This window comes from Felis catus, chromosome D2, assembly GCF_018350175.1.
Source record: "Felis catus isolate Fca126 chromosome D2, F.catus_Fca126_mat1.0, whole genome shotgun sequence".
NCBI classification, from domain to species: Eukaryota; Metazoa; Chordata; class Mammalia; order Carnivora; family Felidae; genus Felis; species Felis catus.
This window is the reverse complement of record NC_058378.1, coordinates 22,733,292-22,751,457: the sequence shown is the minus strand read 5'-3', so window position 1 is coordinate 22,751,457 and position 18,166 is coordinate 22,733,292. Positions and strand designations below refer to the sequence as shown.

At 39.5% G+C, this 18,166-nt stretch overlaps 1 protein-coding gene across 11 annotated transcripts in view; it reads left to right on the top strand.

The window, feature by feature from the left end:
- RHOBTB1 (Rho related BTB domain containing 1) overlaps positions 1–18,166 on the top strand; it is a 123,514-nt gene that overhangs the window by 61,469 nt on the left and 43,879 nt on the right. The window lies entirely within an intron of this gene.

Genomic DNA, 18,166 nt, shown 5'->3' with positions numbered 1-18,166 from the left:
ACGTCGGGCTCTGTGCTGACAGCTCAGAGCCTGGAGCCTGCTTCAGATTCTGTGTCTCCTTCGCTCTCTGCCCCTCCACCACTTGTGCTCTGTCTCTATCAAAAATAAATAAACATAAAAAAAATTTTTTTTAATCTAAAAGTAAAAAAGTAAAATTATACTCTGAATCATAACAGACCAAAAGAGACCTTATAATTAGCATGTTATCCCTGGTAATAATTTAATTGGCAGTCATTCATTTGCTTTATTGAACTTCAGAAGGCTTTGGTTAATATGCTTGACCTATTTCAAAACATGGATGGAAACACTTGAAATTTTATTATGTTTTTCAGTTGGGAAATTTACCTGTAGTAAATAGGGATTTTAAAAAATCTTTCTGGGGTGCCTGGGTGGCTCAGTCGGTTAAGTGACTGACTTCAGCTCAGATCATGATCTCACCGTTTGTGAGTTTGAGCCCTGTGTCAGGCTCTGTGCTGACAGCTCAGAGCCTGGAGCCTGCTTCTGATTCTGGGTCTCCCTCGCTCTCTCTGCCCCTCCCCCCCTCAAAAATAAATAAATACTAAACAAAAAATTTTTTTAATCTTTTCTATTGGTCTTCCTTTTGGAAAACAGGCAGTTCAGTCTCATTATTTGAAGGTCTCACTCTGGTTTCATATAAATAGGGTTCAAAGAGTACAGGTGATCTGAATTTGGTTTTTGTGTTCATCTTCTTTTCTCTACTCAGGCTTCTCACCAACCTCACAACACCAAAACAAAACTTGGGGAAGGAAGGAAACATAAAGTCACAAAAGAGTGACTTATGTTGTATAGAAAGAGGCTGGAGGTGGGACGGGGGGGAGGGCCGAAGGGGGGAAAGCTTTGGTGTGGAGGCCAAGAGGCAGTCACTGAAACAGATGGGATGTGTATGGACTGGTTGTTTACATGTCAGCATCAGAATTTTTTTTGTTAGTTTATAAACAAAGTCTCCACCTCCTCTTCCTGAAACCCTATATTCCTTGTGCACAAAGGGCAGAAATCGGGAAATGGGCAAATAAAGAACCTGATATGAACTGTGGGTGTGACAGCACCTCTTTCCAGGTGCCTCAGGACACTTCTCTCTTCAAATACTCCCTCCAGCTGTCCCATCAAGTATGTTAGCATGTCTCTGGTAAGGTTTTATCCACTAAGGGGTGAATTAGGAAGTTTTACAAAGAAAGAAAGGGATGCCAGTAGGTCCAGAAGAAGCAATTACATTTCTCCATTCTGCACCTTGGTTAATTTTGTGCCTAGACACACGTTAATGCCAAGTTCCCAGTGCTAATGAGGTTACCATCTCAGGCTCCATCCCTCTGTGAAGAAAGTTCCTTTGAACTGTTACTCAACCATAGTCCAAACCCCTAATGAGCACTGGAATAACAATAACCAGCAATTAATATGCTCCTACTAGATGCCAGACATTTTACTGCATTTCAATTAATATTCATTATCAATTCCAATTTTGTGGAAGCAAAAAATGGAACTCCAGATATGCTAAGTTCAAAGAGCAACAGGAAGTAGAGCTTGGATTTGCACCCAGGTCTGCTTAAGAACTTGAACATACATTTGTTTTAGATGAATTGCTAAGGGGGGAAAATCACTTTAAACCATTTTATCCCAGGTTAGCTTTGCAGATGGTGTAGTACAGGGGTTAAATAATTGTTGTTATGGGGTTTTTTTGTTTTGTTTGCTTTGTTTTTAATCTGACTTGAACTACATAGCTGGCTTGTTCAGACAAATTTGTTAACCTTCCAGGTCATTTCTAACATGCTTTGATGAAAGTCAAATCTTAAAACAGTTGAGTTGTGAAGGGTAGAATCATGGATCCAGAAAGGTCCTCAAAGATACTTAAGACAACTTCATGTAAGTGGAAAAACCTACCACCCAAAGAGGTGATAGAGCTTACCCCCTCTCATAGTTAATATCTAACGCATCTGGAAGCAAACCTGGGTCCCCAAGTCTGAGCCCAGGACTCAGTTCTAGAACATAACACTGCCTGAACTGTGCCAAGTCTTCCAAAGCCTCCAGCATAGCCAAAATTACAACTATCAAGTATGAAATCCATCTGAAACCTAAGATACATCCCAAAATGGGTGATAAGAGGATCTCAGGGCACTAAGAGAAACCTGATTTCTGTTCATTGATGGTGGTGTAGAACAGTCTTCCTGCTTACTTAAAGCATAGCAGCCCCACACTCCCATCCCTACCACTCTGTCTTTGTGGAACGATCAGTTTTAATCAAGTATGGAGCTTTTCAATTTTGTCTGTGGAGCTCTGGCTCTTTACAGACTATGTCTGTAAATCTCCTTTGGACCTCATTTTTCTCATCTATGAAATGCAGACAGTATCACCTCTCTTAGAGAATTATGAGGATGTTATGAAATGACACATGTAAAGCACATAGTAGTTGCTCAGTAAGGGATGGTTCTCTTCTAAGCCTTTCTAGAGTATTTCAAGGGGAAATGTTAATAACACACTAGGGCAGTCCTATCATTTTTCCCCTAAATGAACTAGAGTTGTTTGAATTTTGATATTGCAGGGGGTTATTACAGTAACCTTTTTCCTTGGGTAAAAACACATGCCGGGGTCTCTTGGGGTACCAGTGGCCCAGTCACAACTACATTTGTTCTCTTTGTACTCTAGGGTTGCTATGGTTTACTTGAATTATTTTATTGCTTCAGTATCTGCCACAAACTAATACCACGCTCCTCTTGGAGATTTGTGGCTCCCATTTCCTTCCGGAACTGTTTAAGTATCTGACACGTTTCCCACACAGACCTTTGCATCTCAAAGCAACTACTATATTTTCAGCCGAGTAACGAAGAAATACTTTCAGAGAATATTCCCGCCAGTAGAACATTTTTGCTTTCAATTTCAAAAGACACGAGACTTTCCTACCGTCATTTCAATTAACTGTAGCATTAAGTATTCTCTGTGCTCTGGCCCTAGCTTTTCCTTTTGTCCTATGTTGCTGACTGATCTATGGGTAGGAAAAACATAAGCACTACAATTTCCCCCTTTTACCCTCCGTACTTGATAACTACCCTAGACTAAATTGCATCTCTGGAAAGTATTTCCTCACACTTCTCTCCCCAGCTGCCGCACTCTGTCATGTGGCTGTCGCTGCCCTGCTTTGGATTTTTGGAACCTAGTCTTTGGCAACGTGTCTTATTCATCACATACATGGAGGGAAGCTAGTGTTGTGATTTTTTCCTTCTTGTACTTTCCCCCCCTTTTTAAGTTACTAATCCAAGTGGCCCAGAATAGCCTTTATTTTCCTGGTGGCACAGTCTCCCTTTCAGTGTTTGACAAAGCTATATTGTAAGAGGCATGTCCTTTTCTTCAGGTTTATGTATAGCAATTATGTGTTTTTTTCCTTTGCTATGAAGGGGCTGAACTGGTGCTAGACTGACCCTAACCTTATTACTAATCCCAAATCGATTATATAAATTTCAGTTCATACCAAGGAGTTTATTTTTAAAGCAGTGCTTCTCAAACTTTTTTAAATTTGTTTTTAATATTTTTATTTATTTTTGAGACAGAGAGAGACAGAGCATGAGCAGGGGAGGGGCAGAGGGAGAGGGAGACACAGAGTCTGAAGCAGGCTCCAGGCTCTGAGCTGTCAGCACAGAGCCCGACACGGGGCTCGAACTCACAGACTGTGAGATCATGACTTGAGTTGAAGTCAGACGCTTAACCGACTGAGCCACCCAGGCGCCCCTCTCAAACTTTTTTTTTTTTTTAATTTTTATTTTCAACATTTTTTATTTATCTTTGGGACAGAGAGAGACAGAGCATGAACAGGGGAGGGGCAGAGAGAGAGGGAGACACAGAATGGGAAACAGGCTCCAGGCTCTGAGCCATCAGCCCAGAGCCTGACGCGGGGCTCGAACTCACGGACCGCGAGATCGTGACCTGGCTGAAGTCAGACGCTTAACCGACTGCGCCACCCAGGCGCCCCGCCCCTCTCAAACTTTAATTGTGCATGCAAATCCCCTGGGCATCCTGATAAAATGCAGATTCTGATTGAGGAATTCTGGCGTGGGATTATGAATTTCTCACCAGCTCCCCATAGATGCCAAGGACTACATCTTGAGTAGTGAAGGTCTAAAGTGTAGGTTTTGCTATATCTTATGCTGAAACTCATGCCTTACAGGCTGCTTATTTTGTTTGCTTGTTTCTTTTCTTTTCTTTTTTTTTTTTTTTTTTTGCTTGTTTCTTAAATCATAATAGACACTCATGGAATCTTAAACATGGAGGAGATGTACACAGCAGTGGGCTAGTAAATCAACCAGGTCTCTGGGAAAAAAAAAAGAATGTATTTATGTGCATACATAAGTCTATTATAAATTTTACTGACATAAAGAATGTATGTAGCACACAATTTACAAATAATAAAAAAATATACAACAGCCTTTATTGTAAATTCTGTAAAGCCAGTTGGGTCTTATAGAATGCTCACTGGTTTTGGTCCAACTCTTTTATCCATAAGCTACCTGCAGTACAATTGATGAAAGGGTGTAATTCCCTTATAAATATTGGCTGATATTTTCCATTATGTTAATAAGCAGGATGAAAGTGCAACAACAAAGGCATGTCAGAATTGTACTCATTTATCAAAGATACGAATACCTTCTTTGCTGAACCGGATAATAGTTTTTAAATACTATAATGATATTTCCGAAAGTGTGCTATTCACATGTAACACACTTCTAAATTTAATCTGCATCATTAACATTTTTTAATCATTTTCTTAAGTCAAGCAACAAAACAACAAAGCAAGCCCTGAATTGGTAGTGGTTGCCAATTTCTGTGGTATATAGACTCCCACCTCAGTCAGTTTCAAGCTACCATTGCCACTGAGTGTGGAGTTGGGGAGAGATGGCCCAATAAACACTGTGGTGAAGTATTTCCATCATACAGACAAAATTGGCATAAATAACCTCAAAATGTAGGTAACTGTAAAATGTAATGCAATAATTAGAAAATGATGAACTTTGAGCATTTAGTACCTTTGTTTTTAGTATTTCTTTGTTTGAAACTTGATCTAATTTAATTTTTAATACTGAACCTATTTTGTTTATTTTTTTAACTGAAGTATAGTGACACACATTACATTAATTTCATGTGTACAACATCACAGCTTGACAACTCTGTACATTAGGCTTTAACAGGTTTGCAAAAATCCTGGAATTTAACAGCCAGCTCTCACGAGCTGGCAGAGGCTGGCTGTAGCACACCACTAGATAGAGATGGTCTGGTCCAGTGAGTCTCAACCTTTGCTTCACATCGGACTACCCCAAGAGAACCATAACCTAAAGTCAGTAGATTTTAGTCAGGGCCGAGGAACTGGAATTTAAAACATTCCTGTTGATGTGTATCTTGTTAAAAGAAAAATACGTAAATCATAAGTATATAATTTAAAGGATTTTTCACAAACTGAACACACCCACATAACCAGCACCTACGTATAGAAACAGAAAGTCACCAGCGCCCAGAAGCTCTTTTTAAATCCCTACCCAGTCACTTCCCAAACAAGGAAACCGCTATCTTCACTTGTAACCATAGACTCATTTTCCTGCTTTTGAGCATTTACATAAACAAAATCTCTTTAATGTCTGGCTTCATCCCCTCAATATTATGTTTGTGAGATTTATTCCTAATGTATGTAGCAAGAGTTCATCCATTGTGTAGTATCCCAGTATATGACTAGAGTTCAATTTCTTCTTTATTCTTCTTTATTCTACTGCTGGTGGATTGTTTCCACCTGTTGGCTATTATGAATAGTGCTGTCAAGAATAATCGTGAGGCGCCTGGCGTGAAGAGCGTGTGACTCTTGATGTTGAGGTTGTGGGTTCGAGCCTCATGTTGGGTGTAGAGATTGCTATAAATAAATAAATAAATAAATAAATAAATAAATAAATAAATAAATAAATAACTTACTTTAAAAAATAATATTATCATACAGGCAGAAGTACTTAAAACAAAACTAAATAAATTACCTGGAATAATTCTAATCAGCTGATATCTTGACTGCCTTCTCTACAACTCCCCCTCCTTTCTTATTTCTCATATAATATGATCAAGGCTATTGATTCTTTTGTGTGAATGTAATTTTAGTACCATAAACCATGAAGCTGTATGTTTCCATTCATTACAGTATGTTCTCCCGGCTCTTTTCAATTTACGTTCACCAACCTCCCCTTTCATCAAGACGCTGGCTCTTGTGCACTCTAAATAGGGATGAGATTGAGCCTCACATCAATAGCATGGAGGAATAATAGATACAGTGGAGATGCAGCCAAGGCTAAATTTGGCCGCTGATCATTAGGGATCCTAGAAAGAGGCTTCAAAGAAGGGGAATTGTTTCCCTTTGTGTTTATCAAACAAAAATCAACAATGAACCCTTAGAATATTTCAGATTCTAATATTTTTTAAAAATCTACTTATGTGAAGTAGACCAAGGACTCTTCTGAAAGAGAACTGAAATCTCTCAAAGTCTGATGACTTGATCTGGAAAGATTAGAGAAGGAGGTTTTCCCTGGTGTTCAGCAGGTGTATCCTTTGCCGCATTGTTCTAGGCTGAGTGGCTGTGTGGTTTTGTGTGTGTTTGGGCCGACTGAGATGTTAGTTTCTTTGATTTAAGTCAAGGGAGCTGAATGACCAGGAGCTCCAGGGTAACACTGGTGATGTGGGATGGCTGCTCAGAATTTAAAGAAAGGTTGCTGGGGCAGCAGGCACTGAAAGGCACTTCACGTAAAGCTTTCAAGGTATGCAGAGCAAAGGTAGAGAGTAGACATTAGTTCCACCTAATGAAGGAAGAATGCATTCTCACATGCATAAATATTCTAGTCCCTGGTTTTCCCACTTCCCCATCTCACTTTCCTATAAAATTTCTTTGTTATAAAATAACACACGTTTATTCTAGAAAAGATGGAATATATAGATAAGAAAAATGTTTAAATCAATTATAATCCTAGTTGGCATTAATATTTTAATGTTTCTTGATGCCAAATGTTGCTGTGTATATTTAGGTACTTAATTTTTAAGGAATGGTGTTATTCTGTAAATTTTTTTGCAATCTTCTTTTCATTTAAATATGTTTATCATAAACATAAATATCAATGTACTCCTATAACACATTTTTGATGGCTATATACTCTCCTACTATGTGAACATTTATTGTTGTGGGTTTCTTTGTTTTTAATCAACCCCCTGTCGTTGGATTTCCAAAATTGTTTCCCATATTTTGTTTCCACAAATAATGATATGTAACATTCCTTTAATGGAATCTTTTTGTATACCCTAATTATTTATCCAGGAATAAAGGCTTATAATTAGATGAAAAGTATGGACATTTTAAAGTCTTCTGAGTACCAGTTGCACTCCAAAATAATGGTATTATTTTCCACTCCCACAAACAGTGCCTCATCCCTCTTTCAAAAAGCGTACAATATTCTATGTGATAAGTCGTAGCTAGAGTTGGAGGGTATAGGGACGTGTCCTGAAATTATTAGCTGGAATCTGTGCATTGATGTTAGCCAAAAACCTCTAATAAAATAGGAGATTTTAAGGAGTCTGCTTTTTGTCCACAACACTTTTGTATTTATGGTCTAATTTGCTAAAAAAAATCCTGGGGGAGAAAAACAAAACAGTTTTCTTCATTTGTCTGAATCAGAGCGTAACCTAATCCTAACTGGCATATTATAGTCTCCTAAATGATTAAATGCAGTTGCTTTACTGTCATCGTATCTGAACGTTTCACAGCAAGTGGTCTCTCTGGTCCTGCAGAAGCTGACCCAGTGACATCTTCAGAGAATGCTTTCAGTGAACAGAGACTTTCTTCATTAGGTTGGATTTTTAAGCATATCTGGTCTACAGACTTGATATTAGCTTTCTCAAATGAGCACTTACAACTTTGACATCTCTCTGTAGACTAAACCAATGTGTTAATTATTAATTCTTGACATATCTTCCTGATGCAGCCCTTAGCTAAGGTTCATACACAGGCCCTCCAAAAATCAATGTGTAGTGTCTTTTGTTGCTTTAATTTTTTTAACTTAAAAAAAATATTTAAGGATAATGTCTATAGAGAAATGTGTTTAGATCACAAATATACAGTTTGATGAATTTTTGAAAACCGAACATATGTAATGAGCACCTAGATCAAGAACTCGATATCCCCAGCACCCCACTTTTGGACATCACCCCAGTGCACCCTCTGTGTGTTTGAAATGCTCCAGATTTTATGTCCTGGGTAAGTCATTCATTTATAGAATTTGATTTTTCACTGAACCCTCACTTTAATGTGAGCTAGCTGCAGTCAGCTTTGATCGAGCTATCTCCCTTGTAACTGAAAACACGTACAATCTGCCTTTCCAAGTAAAGATTATAACATTAAATTTGTACACTGAGTGTACATCAGCATTTATATGTTTGTGATTTGCAGGTACACAAATACATACACAGCGTGCATACAAACAGATTTGGAGTTTCTTTCTTCTTAATGAATGTAAGGCTGAATTATACTATATTGATCCAAGCTTCAAATATCTTAACTACAATTGATTATCACAGAATATTTCATGTGATATGTTTCTAAACAATTTTTTTTAATTTCTCATTTCAGTTACTCTAAGTATTCCCTCTGAACACTCAAAATTTAAAGGCCAAGAATTTTTCATCTTGTGCTTGAAATATATGTGTCCTGGGTGTCCACAGCTGTCTCTCTCTGTGGTTCAATTTCTTTGTCTGGTATTCAGCTAGATTATCATTTAGATTCCCATGGGGGTTTTTTAGTTGAAAGCCTGAGTGAGAGAAAAAAAAGTTTAACAGTCTCATGAAGCTTTATAAATACATGATTTTGAAAAATAATTTATACATTATCAAAAATCATTTATTATTGAACTGTATATATATATATATATATATATATATACTCTTATTAGAATTAACAAAGGTTAGACTTATGTACCCATTAGCTTTTTAAAAAACTAAGATATTTCTCCCATTGTAGAATACATTTAAGAATATTATTCATCCATAAAAAGTAATGAAGCATGAATATATGATACAACATGGATGAACTTGAAAGCATTTTGTTCAATAGAAGCAGACACAAAAGGCTGCTTATTGTATGATTTCATTTATAAGAAATATACAGAACAGGCAAATTCATAGAGACAGGAAGTAAATTAATGGTTTCCAGAGTTGGGGGGCAGTGGAGAACAGAATGACTACTAATGGGCACAATGTTTCTTTTTGGGATGATGAAAATGTTCCAGAATTAGATAGTGGGCATGGTTGTAGGGCTTTGTGAATGTAATAAAAAACCTCAAACTGTATGCTTTAAAAGGATGAGTTTTATAACATGTGACCTTTATCCCAATTTTGTTAAAAAGGTAATATATTTTTGTCATAGAAAATTTGTAAAGTAAAGGAAAGTAGGAAAATGGCAACAAGTTTTAGCCCCGTTATCCAACAGCAATCCCTGTTATCTGTTCAGTGCACTTCCTTCAAATTTTCCTTCTGTATATTGCTCTTGCAAGAGGAACAGCTTCCCTTTCAATGATGGAGACACAATTATTAAATTTTAAGTATTCACATACTAATACACACCTATTCCTCCCCTACCCCTGGGGGGCAGGAGGGTGGGAACGATAGATCCAAGGAAGATCCATTTAGATGGTGGAGGGGAATAATGATGGAGATATAAGTAAAATAAGAAGATAGCCATGGCTATCATGGAGAGGTAATAGAGAAGCATCTCAGGAGAAAATATCTGCGGTCCCAAGAGGCAGAAAGACAGACAGACCTGAGCGGTTACCACAAGGGGTGGAACTCTTCAGGGACACATCCCAAAGAAACTTTTTAGGAGTTTAGCTGCAAGATGCCCAATATATATCATGTCAACCACTCCCCTCAATCCTTAAATAGCCATGTTGTTTCCCAGCTTTCTAAAAGTCACATTTGCGTTTCTTTTAGATGTGTCACCGTGCTAAGATGGTATTTAAAATGAAAGACCAAGGAGGCCCAAATTTATTTGAGTTACACGTATTTGTTTATTTTATCTGGTTTTCATCAACTATTTTTTAGATTGCTCTCCTGGTCTTGCCCGTAGATAGGGTAACATTAGCATTTTTCTATATTAATGCAAACTCAACATAAACATGATTGTAAATAATGACAGTCTTTTTTTTTTAATTTTTTTTCAACGTTTTTTATTTATTTTTGGGACAGAGAGAGACAGAGCATGAACGGGGGAGGGGCAGAGAGAGAGGGAGACACAGAATTGGAAACAGGCTCCAGGCTCTGAGCCATCCGCCCAGAGCCTGACGCGGGGCTCGAACTCACTGACCGCGAGATCGTGACCTGGCTGAAGTCGGACGCTTAACCGACTGCGCCACCCAGGCGCCCCAGTAATGACAGTCTTAATAGAAAAGACTTCTTGGGTATTTTCTTGATGGCAGGTATAGTGATTAAAATATTTTACAAGCATTATCTAATTTAATCTTTACAACAACGCATCAGGGGAGGCAACTGTCCCCAGTTTACAGATAAGGATACAGAAGTTTAGAGAGATTAAGTAATTGGCCCAAGATCAAATAAGCCAGTGCCTTAATTATTCCCTCCCTTGTCATAGATTTGGGTGGTTTTCCTTTTTTTTCGTATTCTTGATAAAGATGTGATAAATACATTTGCTTTTAAAACATTTTCTTTTTACAAAGTCATTTCCTTAGATGGATATACCAGAACATATTTTTTTTTTAAATTTCCAAATGGCTGAGCTTTTTGTTGTTGTTGCTGTCAATAAAACCATTCCTTTAACTTTTTCATTTATTTATTTATTTGTGTGTGTGGCTAGGGAATTTGTTTGGTACAACTTATGCTTTGGGAGGGGGGTTTTCTCCTTCTGGTGGGTTAGTCAACTTCTGTAAATGTGCCAAGAACACCTGAAAAGACAGTGCACTCTCTTATCATGGAGTTTATTGAATATGAGATATCTATTCATTTATCACTTTTTTTAATGTTTATTTATTTTTGAGAGAGAGAAAGGGCATGCACACGAGCAGGGGAGGGACAGAGAGAGAGAGGAAGACAGAGGATCAGAAGCAGGCTCCATGCTAACAGCAAACAGCCTGATGTGGGGCTCAAACTCACCAACTGTGAAATCCTGACCTGAACCAAAGTTGGAAGTTTAACGTACTGAGCCATCCAGGCACCCCCATTTATCACTACTTTTTATGCTATTCAAGCCCTCCCTGTGTTGTTTTTCAGTTTTGCTTTCTTAATCTGATGTTGATTCTGATTCTTCATCTCCTACATGTAGATAATTTTCATTGATTTCTCCTTACAGAATTTGTCTTCATTTTTAGCGTATGCTTTTTGGTCTGTGAAGGTTCATTATTACTGTTATGCTTTTACCACAAATTGCCTTTTTTTTTACCTCCTAAATTATCTTTTACAGATACTTTTTCTATCTAATTTTGAAATCACAATCAAAATAACTATGCAGGTTAGTTTTATATTTTCAGTTGGTTTTGGTTTCCACAGTCCTTTTACACAGAAATAGATGTTTTTTGGTTTGTTTGTTTGTTTGTTTTAGTTTTTAATCTTGAATTATCTCTGAGTGTTTTGTCAAGTATCCTTGAGCAGTTTAATTCAAAGAAATCTGAGTTTTTGCTCCCTGAGTCTTTTATACCTAAAAATAGTCTTATGGTTCCCTTTACATAAATAACAATTTGACTAGATTCAGAAACTTGTTATTATGTCCTTTTTCTTTCAAGGCTCTATGTTTTTCTACTGTCTTAAAATAGTGTATTGGTAAAGTGTGTGGTTGTCCATATTATTATTTCCTTCTAGAAAGAAATGCCTTTGGCTGTTAATTTTAGAAGATGTTTTGCTAAAATATTTGTAAGGTTACTATACAGTTTTTTCTGCCACTGGTATTTAAACCTTTTACTGAAAATAGATCTAGAGTCTTTTTTTTTTTTCCTTCTTCTCCTTTTTGTATTGGGAAAATTTTGTTTTATTAAATCAAGGTTTGCTCCTTTAGTTCCTCAAGAAGCCATACTATCCGGGGATTGCCTATCAATGGTCAGCCTCTTTATTATCTTCGGTTACATCATTTGCAGGTGGCCTTCCTTCTATACATAGTTTCTCATGTCTGTTCTGTACCTCATGAATCCATTTTACTACATTTTCAAAGCTCTTTACTGTTGCCATTATGCTTTTTAATTTGGCTCTCTTATATTTCACTTATCCATGGTCTTTACTTGTCTTTTGCCTCTTTATAGCCTCATGTGCTATTAGTTTGTATACCTGCATTATCTTCTTTTGTGTGATCAATTACATGGTTCAGATATTTTTAAAGAAATATTTTCTTCTGCTCTTTCTTTTTTTTTAAGTTTATTTATTTATTTTGAGAGAGAGAAAAAAAAAACGAGTGGGAAGAAGGGCAAGGAGAGAGAATCCCAAGCAGGCTCCCCACTATCAGCACAGAGCCTAATGCAGGGCTCAATCTCACAAACTGTGGGATCATGATCTGAGCCAAAATCAAAAGCTAGACACTAACTGTCTGAGCTACCCAGGCACCCCTTCTTTTGCTGTTTCTTACAGTATATCTACTTCAGTAGAAGACCTTTCCTTCATGTCAGGGTTTTTAATAGACCATATGTTAGCTGGTCTCTGTTTACTCCATCCACATAGAAAAGGATTCCTCTGGCCAAGGATTAAAGTATATTCCAAATGCTTAGATAACCTAGGCTGTGTTGGAGAGCAAAGTAGGGCTCTATAGTGACTCAGGAGCCCACTCAGTTCCAGAGTGGACAAGCAAAGCTATTCAGTCTTGTGCATGTAGAGACATCTGTGGAGGGTAAGATAAGGTCACTAATGAGGGGGTGCCTGGGTGGCTCAGTCAGCTGGGCATCTGACTTCGGCTCAGGTCATAATCTTGTGGTTCGTGAGTTCAGGCCCCACACCAGGCTCTGTGCTGACAGCTCAGAGCCTGGAGCCTGCTTCAGATTCTGTGTCTCCCTCTCGCTCTGCCCCTCCCCCACTTGTACTCCATCTCCCTCTGTCTCAAAAATAAGTAAACGTTAAAAAAAAAAAAAGTTTTCAATAAAAAAATTTTTAAAAAAACCACTAGCAAGGAGTGTCACCACTGAAGACATACCAATGGTCAGCCTTAGAGGTTGCACCCCTACCCCTACCCCTGTCACATTAACAAGATCAGTCACTTCTGTGGCAGTATCAAAACTGAAACAGCTTGGCTAAGCAGGCTGGGGGAGGAAAAACAAAAATGAGTCTTTTCCATGCTCAGTGCTGTCTACCTGGTACACCCTCAGCAAGGGGTGCTTACTGGAACTAATCCTCCCCTAGGACAGCATACCAGGTTCCTCATGACTTTCCAGTGGCTCCACAGCTGGTTTCTTCCACCTCGGGCCCATGTCAGGCCAGCTCTCATTACTCCAGACTATGAGCATCTGTGCCCAAGAGCATCCTACTTACCTCCCAGCCCAGCTCTTTTCCCTGTGGAAATGGGCAGTCTCCTTGGTCTTCAGTGATGTCCTCACTTGGCTCCATGGAAGTGAATTTGGCAGAAATCCTTCCAATTTCTGGTATATGGTTACTCCTTAGCTTTATTCTGATACTGTTGTGGAGTCTGCTCTTTGTGCAGAATAAGGTTAATTTCAGTGAGACTGTGTAGCAGGAGATCCAAGGCATGTATTCCAATGCTGTCTTGCCTTCAGGTCCAACCTATTGCCTCTTGTGATGTCTTTTAGGCATAGATTGAATTTCCTCATTCAAGATTCATTTATAAATCACTCTCCATAGGTAGTGGGTGCATGTACCTCCATTTTCCACTTCTTTCCCAGCCAATTAGTGACTCGCCAAAAAGGTTAGAAATCCCTTGAATGGGGATGTTGAAGTCCACAAGTTGATGGGAGTTTTATGAGACACTTACATGTGAATATTATTGAGATTCATAAATTGGCTCTCCCCACTAGAGCATGACAAATGATGACATTACTTTTTTTTCCCCCAAATTCAGCCCTAAGCTCCACTGTGCCTATATATGGGCTCCCTCCTGCCCCCTGCCTTATCATTTGGTGAAGGCACCTGGTTCTTGGTCCCTGGTGGTTCCCATGGTTACTGATGCTCTTCCTGATGGGGAGCCACAGCTGGTGTGATGCCATCTGTCAAATACCGCTCTCATGATGGGCCACACAGATGTCCCTCAAGGTGTTCCTCTCACTGACTGTGGGCTTAGCCACATGCTGCTGCTCTCGAGGCCACGGGCTTAGTGATCAGTCACCAGAGATAGCCGAGTGCAAGTCTGCAAGCGGATCCAGGTGGAGGGTTTCCTGAGGAAGGTGGAATCGCTGTACTTTGATATCCCACTGAACAAATATTTATTGAAAGCCACAAATGGCCAAGGCATTGAAAAGACTTGAGGATTTAAAGGTGAATAACAGTCTCTGCTGTCAAAAATGTATAATCTTGGTGAGGTGAAAGCAACCACATACACCTATAAGCATAACTGCCAATATGACAAATTGGAACTTGTTGAATACCCTAGGAATTCCTGGTATAAAGGAAGAATGTTTTCAGTGCACCTTCTTCTAAAGTGTAACTTATATCTGTCTACTTTGCTCCATCTCGACCAGTTCCTGGTCCAAGCCCCCATCCTTCTCCCCGGAGAACCTGGGGGCATCCTAACCAGTCCTTCCACTCCCCATGCTATGTTCTCCACACAGCAGTCTCAGTGTTTGCTTTAAAAAAAAAAATTTTTTTTTAATGTTTATTTTTTGAGAGAGAGAGAGCACACATGTGCACAAGTGGGAGAGCAGCAAAAAGAGAGGGAGGGAATCCCAAGCAGGCTCCGCACTATCAGCATGGAGCCCGAAGAGGGGCTTGAACTCACAAACCATGAGATCATGGCCTGGACTGTTAACTGACTGAGCCACCCAGGTGCCCCATCAGTGATGCTTTTAAAAAGCAAATCAGAACCTGTTATTCTTCTGACATTTCAGTGTCTTCTCACTGTACTTACAACAAAATTCAGGTTCCCCTTTGTAGCCTAAAAGGCTGTGTGTAATGTCCGACCTTCCTCTCTCCTGTTCCCCTGCCCCCAGCTCCAGTGGGCCTGCTTCCTTTCCCTCCTCATGCCTGGGCCCTGCTCATTCTTCAAGTAGCCAGAAAATGGGCCCTCCTCACAGAGGCCTCCCTCGTCTTTCCTGCAGGCCTCCCACCCATTATTTTCTCATAACACCCTTTCGTTCTTCAAGGAACTGAAATCAAGTCTATGATTACAACTACCTGTTCCTCCCCGCCTGATTACGAAGTCCATGAGAGCAAGAATAGCGCCTGGCCTGTTTACCACTGCATACCTAATACTGTAGGCCTGCCACTCATGAAGCACTCAGCCTATTATTTCTTTAATTATGACTGCCTGAGTCCTAAAGGTGCAGAACAATTTCAGTGGTGGGTCAGGGGCATGAGAAAAAAGTCACCAAAGGAGAGGTTACCTGGCATATTTGTAGACAAAATCAACCAGAATGTCTAGAACGTAGCATACAGTTTACTTATGGTGGTTCTGAAAACTAGCCTGGATTTTTTATGTATGCATCTTTTAAGCTAAGTTTTTTATTCCTTATTTTTCAACTGGGACAGCATTTACTAGGGGCAGTGGATAGATAGCAACTTAATTTCCAATCCTGGCTCACCTTCCCCACTGACAAGTTTTAAAAAAATGGGGAGCATGATCTTGTGGACATCTCCATTATCACAGGGCTCTCGTGAGGATAATGAGTGGATGTTTTAAAAGGTGTCTCTGTATTATCTGTATTCCTGAACTTATATGCACTGCCCTTTCTGTTACTTAAACTCTTTTCCTTTCTGTTTTAATCAAAACTTTGAGTTGAAAAAAATATTGTTGATTTGAAAGGCGATTTTATGCTAGAGATATATTTCTTTAAACTTTTGATTTAGGGAAGCGCAGCCCAGCCCTGACTGCCTCTTTCCCAGATCTGGACCCGTTCTCCATTCCAGCTGAGATGTTTATATTATGCACAGAGCAGCTCCTGCCTGCCTAGGACTGGTGATTAAGAGCTCAGGATAATGAAATCTGCACAGTTGAAACTTGGCTGTTGGCTACAGTTATTACGCAACTCTTAACATTTCTCTTTTGTTTCTGTCAATAATATACAATTCCCAGTTTTTCTTTCTGAGCTAACTCTTCCAACACACAAAAATTTGTTCCACTAGTGTTTTTTTTAATGACCAAGTTAAATTATTTCTCAAAGTTCAGACTATATGCTTTTCTAAAGGACAAGAAAATTTAGTGGTTGTGCAATAGCATTGTTCAAACTGTCTACGAACAGCTGAATGGAACTGGAAGTACAGAGGCCTTCTCTGGCCTTAGAGTTGTGTCCTTGAGTGGACTGCTCACCACGCTTTGATTCAAAGAGCAGGCAGAACAAGAAACACAACACAGGTCATGGGAAGAGGTGGCATATTCTGATGGTGGGTGATTTGGAGCAATTAGACAATGCTTTAGTAAGATATCATAGACAAATGATAAACTTTCCCTGCCCACCCTCCCTAATATCTGAATTTCTCATGGTAGAAGAGACTCACACATTCACCTGGACGTAAAGAGTGGCTCTGTACTGGGCCGTCTGGGTGGCTCAGTCGGTTAAGCGTCCGATTTCAGCTCAGGTCATGATCTCACGGTTCATGGGTTTGAGCCCCATGTTGGGCTCTGTGCTGACAGCCCAGAGCCTGAAGCCTGCTTCAGATTCTGTGTTTCCCTCTCTCTCTGCCCCTCCCCCATTTGTGCTCTGTCTCTCTCTGTCTCTCTTTCTCTCTCTCTCTCTCTCTCTCTCTCTCTCTCTCTCTCTCTTTCTCAAAAATAAGTAAACGTTATGGGGCGCCTGGGTGGCGCAGTCGGTTAAGCGTCCGACTTCAGCCAGGTCACGATCTCGCGGTCTGTGAGTTCGAGCCCCGCATCAGGCTCTGGGCTGATGGCTCAGAGCCTGGAGCCTGTTTCCGATTCTGTGTCTCCCTCTCTCTCTGCCCCTCCCCCGTTCATGCTCTGTCTCTCTCTGTCCCAAAAATAAAATAAACGTTGAAAAAAAAAATAAGTAAACGTTAAAAAAAAAAAAAAAGAGTGGCTCTGTACTAAAATGCACCTATCCAGAGCAAGCAAGAATATCTTGAGTTTCATCACCCACAGTGCCTCTGAATTATTGAATTACGGAGACAGGACTCTGATGGTCATTGAGCCATAGTGAATGTGTCTGGCACTTCCTAAGAGCCTGTGTCTTAAGAGAGGAACAGGACACCAGGAAGGCCATCATCTCAAGGACTGAAAGTAGGAAAAAGTACCACCATTGGGAAGAGAAATGATTTATAAAGGAGATGAGATCAGCTAAGTTCAGATTTGGCTATGTCACTATTCCGGTCATGGTTGTTCCTAAAAGAGGGTCACAAATAATGGGGGACCTATGGACCAGAATGAATAGTCAAAGAAAGCTTTACTAAAGTGGGGCATGGTATAGTCTTATATTCCAAGCCCTTTGGCATACCGTAGTACCCCAGAAACACTTGATGATTCATTAAGGGCATTAGATGTGCACTTTGAAGGTATAGCCACAGGAAAAATAAAAAGTTCACAAACGACCATTCTATGGTTTGCTAATATAGGAAAAATGGGGGTATATGTGTATTTGTGCTTGTGATTCATTCTCCCGGAACCATTTATGATACAGAGGAGAAAGTAAATCAGTCTGTGTGGAGGCAGGGCAATTAAGAAAGCTTTTTAGAGGAGGTAATATCTGAATAAGGTTTTAAGGAACGAATGAAGTTTTCCAGGCAGACAAGGAGTGGTAGAGGGTTGGCTGCAGGAATGGTATTTGTTAAAGGGACTGAAGCAGCCAACGACATTTAGAATTTAGGAAACCATTTTGTGGGACAAAAGCATGCCATCATGCCATCACTGCCGTAAAAAGTTACCAAAAATGTCATGGCTTAAAACAAAACAAATGTATTATCTTATAGTTCTGGAGGTTAAAAATCTGAAATGGGTTTCATTGGGCTAAAATTAAGATGTTGGTAGGCTGTGTTCCTTCTGGAGCTCTAGGAGAAA